The sequence below is a fragment of the Xyrauchen texanus genome, chromosome 12 (genome assembly GCF_025860055.1).
Source record: "Xyrauchen texanus isolate HMW12.3.18 chromosome 12, RBS_HiC_50CHRs, whole genome shotgun sequence".
Classification (NCBI taxonomy): Eukaryota; Metazoa; Chordata; class Actinopteri; order Cypriniformes; family Catostomidae; genus Xyrauchen; species Xyrauchen texanus.
Window position 1 is genome coordinate 13,694,494 of NC_068287.1, and position 6,195 is coordinate 13,700,688.

Consider the following 6,195-nt stretch of genomic DNA (forward strand, 5'->3'; position numbering starts at 1 on the left):
AGTTGTGGAGTATACTATGTATACCATTAATTTTCAAATGGTGGGTTGTGAGGCATTAAAGGGTCAGAGGTGTGTTCTGATAGGGTTCTAAAACAACAGCTGAAAAACACAAACAAAGCTAATTTAAATGATTAAAAACTAAAACCAAACTACAGTTGTGACGCTCTGCGCAAATGAAAAAAATTACTTGGAATTGATGTGATGTGAAAGGCGCAGTGTGTTCAATTTTCGGGAAACATTTTACTAGTCATTTCATTAATATACTCCTAACCCTAACAATAACAGTACTAAAACCAAAACAGTGTTCATCCTTAATTTATCTCTTTGCAAATCTAGGATGTGACATCAAAGGTACAGCACGGGCGATTTCCAGGACATGAACATTTGCCGCATCATGGAATTTGGCACATTGGACTTGATTATCGGTGGTAAAACATTTGGAACTTACACACGCCAATTTCCCGCATGATCATATTGGCCTGTTCCATGCATTACGCTGACAAAACAAATTCTGTTATTCTTTATGCAATAAAAAAATGGTCTGTAGGTTTGTACGATAAATAATTATGGAAACGTTGGGTCGCTACTTCATGTCCAATGTTGAATCTGGGTCTTGAAGCAAAATCAGTACCAAATGTGAAGATTATGCACATCAAACAAACATCTTTTACCATAACTAACCCCAATCCTAAACGGCATAAAGTATCGCCAAGCTGCGGTTCATCTATGACGTTTTTGCAAGCACACTTGCAGTAATACAATTTGCAATAACAATGCATGACATTGGCATGTCTGTCACGTTTTACACCTGAGTGGAGTGAATAATATAACAGGATTATGCTCTGTAAGGCATAAAAGACTTCCAATGAGAGAAGATTAATATCGAAGACTTTTTTTTCTCTTCAAAATTCCTCAATTTGTTATTGGCAGGAGAAGAGACTCAGTGGCTTCATTACTTTGAAACATCAGATGCATATTTGCCTCTTTTGGTTTGATTGCTGTCCTGTCCCAGCATGCTCCATCTTTGTGAAATTTAAAAGAAAGCAGTAGTTTTCCCCAAATGTTTTGATTATGCTCTTTTTTCTGTCTGTGATTAATAGAAATTTTAGGGCTTATATTTCCATTCCCCACTAAGATGCCAGCAGTATCTCACCCCTGTGTCATTCTGAAAGCTCTACTCTTATCTGAAGTTCTCTTAAATGACCGTCTCCAATCTGTTCCATCACTAACTCATAGAGACTCTGCAGGAAGAGACAGATGTAGATGAATGCTGCTGATATGCACAAGCACTGTACTCAAGTGCCCAGTAAAACGGGCCTACTGCACTCCTAGAAATAAAGGAACATTAGGGTTCTATATATTCCAAATATATATATATATATATATATATATATATATATATATATACCAAAACGGCACAAAATATCTTCTTTAGGCTAAAAAAATTATAAAAGAAAATAAATAAATGAAACAGTACTTTAGACTCTATTACATAATACTTAATATCACACGAGCAAGAGTGCTGTATGGCCCTACACCAACTGATTTGGGGCCATACAGCATGTAATATTGCTTATTTACAACAGTTCAGTGAACAAGTAAAAAAAAATAATAATTGGACTGTCACAAAAAAAGCAGTTGAGCATGGACCTACTTTCTTCCGCGACAGATCAGGATCTGCCGTTGCTAATTCAATGTGCCCAATCCTCCGTTACTAATTTGAAAATGTCACTTTAGAACTAGTAACAACTGCTTGGGCTGTTTCCAAAAAGTTACTGGAGAAACTAGGATGTGTGTGTGTGTGTTTTTGAGAAAAACTCTGGTATTAGCTACACCTTGAAGATGTTTTTGATTTTCCATCTGTTGTGTCTCTCAGCTGTGCATTTAGCATTTTGGGATTTTACCTTTCCTTTAGTGTGTAACATAGCTGTTTGTGCATGTAAAAGGTCTGCAACGTTACAAATCACAAAGTTCATGCAAAAGGGAGTTATACTCTCCCACAGAAAACACTGCTCAAGAACTACAGGAAATGGATGGATTGTAGTACAGCCATTTCCTCCATGAAGTATCTACGTCACTATGTAACACATCTGCATAATGCCCATCTTAGGGGTACTTTTGCCCACCCTCAAACAAACGGAGTTATAGCAGAGGCTAGGATGAGTTGGTTTAGTGTTGTCGCTATGTCGAGAAGACGCTGTTTTCTTTACTGTGAAAGCAAAACCTCTTTGTTTGGATTTCCAAATGCAAATGTAAGAATCAGTGGTTCAAATTTATTTGAATTATTTAGCAGTACAACCACAACCAATGCAAGTCAGTTGAAAAGATGGTGCAGTTTCCACTTTGTTGGGACAATCTGAGTTCAAATGCAGAGATTTGTGTTAACTATGGTGTACACCCAGTGCACAGCTTTAGGCCTCTGCTAACCTGCTAGCTAATGTTATTGTGTTGAAATAGTTTTTCTAATCAGATGCAGTCAGATTACCTACAATTGTGTAGAATTATGCAGATTGTTTGTCAATCTTACTATCATGAATATTGATCAAGTGTGGAGATGGATTTATTTTTACGAATGGTCATTTTACGTCTGCAATCAATGTAATATTATTGTTTTGGTATGGGTTTACTATTCAGCTGTGGGCGACATTTACTTAAAACTGTGTAACAAAATGGTCGATCTCAAGAGTCTTATATTATTCTATAAATTCAAGATGTAATGTTACGGCCGCTATCCACGGTAGTCGACAGCTAACTTGCTCACTAACTCTCTCCGCCGGTAATGTTCAACAGGGAGAAAGCCTCTGTTCTCTGTTCATATCTCGAGCGAAAGAAGTTTGGCTACACCCATTCCAGCAAAATATGACTAACTTAGATGCACTACATGTCTTTTAATTGAAGCTTTGTTAGGTTCACAATAATCAACAGTGTACTTATAAGAAAGCTACAAAATTAAAACTTACCACTGTGAAATGTCCTACTCAATTACGCTTAAGAAGTTGGTTTGGGTTGATCAGCTTGTTCTTCCAAACTTTCATTATCGGATTGGAACTCAAACTGGTTTGTCAAAAACCGATGCCATTGTTACCATAGTTACAATAGTGTTTACAGCTGTTAAGGAAGCCTGAACCTCAGTTATGGTGAGGGCAGTTACATTTCCGACACACGCTCTATGTGGTTGACCAATCACAACAGACTTGGGCAGCTGACCAATCAGAGCAAACTGGGCTTTTCGGAAAGGGGGGCTTTAAAGAGACAGGACCTAAATCAGAGCGTTTGAGCCAGATGATGAAAATTGGTTTAGCAGAATTGTACAATATGAGAAAAAATATGTTTTTATAACATTAAAGCATGTAAACCTATAAAAGATGCAAATGGGTGTGGCATGCAAATTCCACTCACCAATTCTCATTGGCCTTTTCTCAAAGATTAGAGGTTTGTGGGGCTCTCAAGAGTGACCCCTAGTGTCACTACATCAACACAACATCTTATTCCCTCCATCAGGGAATGGAGGTTACAACAATAACCGAGATGATTATCACCCTAGACTGTGATTTTTTTCACCTTTGGGGTGGTTTATGTTTGTTTTTGTTTATTTTTATATCAATAAAGCCCATTTTCGTTAAACCTGACACTGGGTGAAATGTCCACGGAGGGGTGACAATAGCGAGTTGCTTCATCTGTACAGATTGTAATACTGTGAAGAGCAATGCATATTTAAAACAAATTACCCCAAACTAAACCTGAAACATAAACCTTACATTAAGTCGAATGAAAATGTAATCTTTGGAGGGGAAATGCAATCTCTGAATCGAGCTTGCATAATAAGTGACTAGAATGATTCGAAGGTTGTATTTTTTCCCCTAACATGACATTTATTTTTTACTTCCTGGTTTCAATGTAGGATGCGATCCCGGGTCTCCTACACAGCTGACACAACATGTCTCCGGTCGAGCCTCAAGGAGAGGTAAACATGCCTGAGCCGATGCAAAAATGTCTGATGGAAGATGGTGCTTGTCAGTTAGTGCATTATGTGGCCGGTCCTAGGGTACTAGAATTTTCGGAAACAACATGCCGGCGACATCCCATGTGACCATAACCCTTTAGTGTACTTTCCATTTAATTTTTAAATGTGCTCTATATGGATCTTTATAGGGGTTCCATATTTGAAGCAAGTGATAGAACCCTTTACGGTTCTATATAAAATCAATTTGTGTGTGATTCTGTATCACACTCTTTGGGTGGCTGTTCTGTGTTCCTCGTCAATGAAATTTAGAATGTTTTTATTCCCTGCCAGCTCCTATATCTGCTGTACATTTATGTTCTGTTACACCAGACTAATTTGTGATCACAGATGTGCTTTAATGTAACGCCGCAGAGTGCCATATGTTCTGTGAAAGTGCCGGAAAGATAAAGGTCTTCACATCTCAATGATTTATGCACACAGAAAAAGTGCCAAATGCAACATGAAGCCTATAAGCAAAATATAAATACAGAGCTCTTTATTTGAAATGAGACTAGAACAGGCCGTTTAGTGCATGAATTATATGATGATCAAAACCCTTAAACACTCTCAGCAAGGTCTTTTCACAATCTAATCTTTAACATATGACTTGAAGAGAAACGGGATTTGATGACATTCAGTTTCCAAACCATTCCTCAAATAATCCCAGAAAAGAGAAATTTGTGGTTTCGACTTTCTCAAAGCTGAAGAAATGTTTGCTTAGACAGTGATAGGAATTGGTTAGGTAGTGTAATAACTTTAATGTGTACAATCAATGTAAGAATTTAGGGTTTTCTAAAATTTACAGACTTTTAGGCAGTTTCATGGAGAATATTAATCACTTCTATTGGAGTTAGCCTCATATCGTCAAGAATTATACTCATTCCATTGAGTTTTTCGAACCACAATGTGCATCTGAATATATTCAGTGTGTGGTCTGGCTCCATTACTGCTGGTCAAAAGAACATTAAATAGAAACAGAATAAGGTGTGGAGCATTTGAGACAGATAAAGATGAGAAGACTCTGAGAGAATCAGCAAACTCAGCTTGTCCATCCTGAACAGACAAAGTCGGAATGCTTTGACTGACTTCTGAAAAAAAAAAGTAGTTTTCTGACTCACTAAGAAATTCGGAATTTCTCACTTTCTGTTTAAATAGCAATCTTCATTCTTGGTAACTATCTGTTAAAACCACAAGGAATGCAAGCACGGGTGAGAGCGTGTGAGGGTATAATGTTACACAGAGGATAAGTTAAGATCTGTGAATATATCTGAATATCTCTGTGGCTCTTATTCCTTCTGTTCTCTTTGCACATTTTCAAAATCATTTCCATATTTATCTTCACACCTACAGGGACACACCTGTTTTTATGAGTCTGACTTACTAAAATGTAGCTCTTTCCTTCATATTGCTTGGAGACTTTTCGGTCTGACTGTCACGCAAATGTATAGTTTGCATGTAGATTGGTTCTCTGAATTAAAAGCAATATGATCACATGGCAAGCTGATATGTTGCTACCAAATGATCTGACACCTTGACATCGACCCCATTCTTCCAGTTCCTGACAACCAACATCTTCCAACAGATATCTCAGAAACAATCCAAATGTGTTTACCTTTTTCTGTGCTGAAACTGAACTGTGGCAAGCAGCCTCAGAAATATGGGTTCCGGTCCCATTAGAACCAGGAAGTAATCCCGTTTACATAATCAACGATGAGCAAGGAGCAAATGCTTATCGACCTATGGTTGGCGAACCGTATGGTTTGTTTTTTTACCGAGAACCATTACACAACTTAATTCTAACAGACTTGGAATAAGATGAGGGTGATTGAATGAAGACAGAATTTTAAATTCTTGGTGAACTGTCCTTTCAACATTAATCATCTTTATATGACAGTTAGTTCCGGTCCTTGAATCTGATTGGACGAGAGGCATTCCAAGAGTGCTGATAGCTCACACCATCAGTACTGGGATGCTTCACTGTTTGTATCACTCCACTTGTGTTTTTGGTATTCCAAATTTGTAATAGTAGTGCAGATGTGTGTATTGTCATTCATCCCTGTGTCATTAAAGATTTGAGCTAGCAGGTGGCAACAAAAGACCATCTTGTGTGTGCTTTGAGCAAGTTGAGCTGATATTGACAAACTGTGTGTTGTTAGTCAGTGCACAAATTTCCTTGAATTTATCCAGAATCA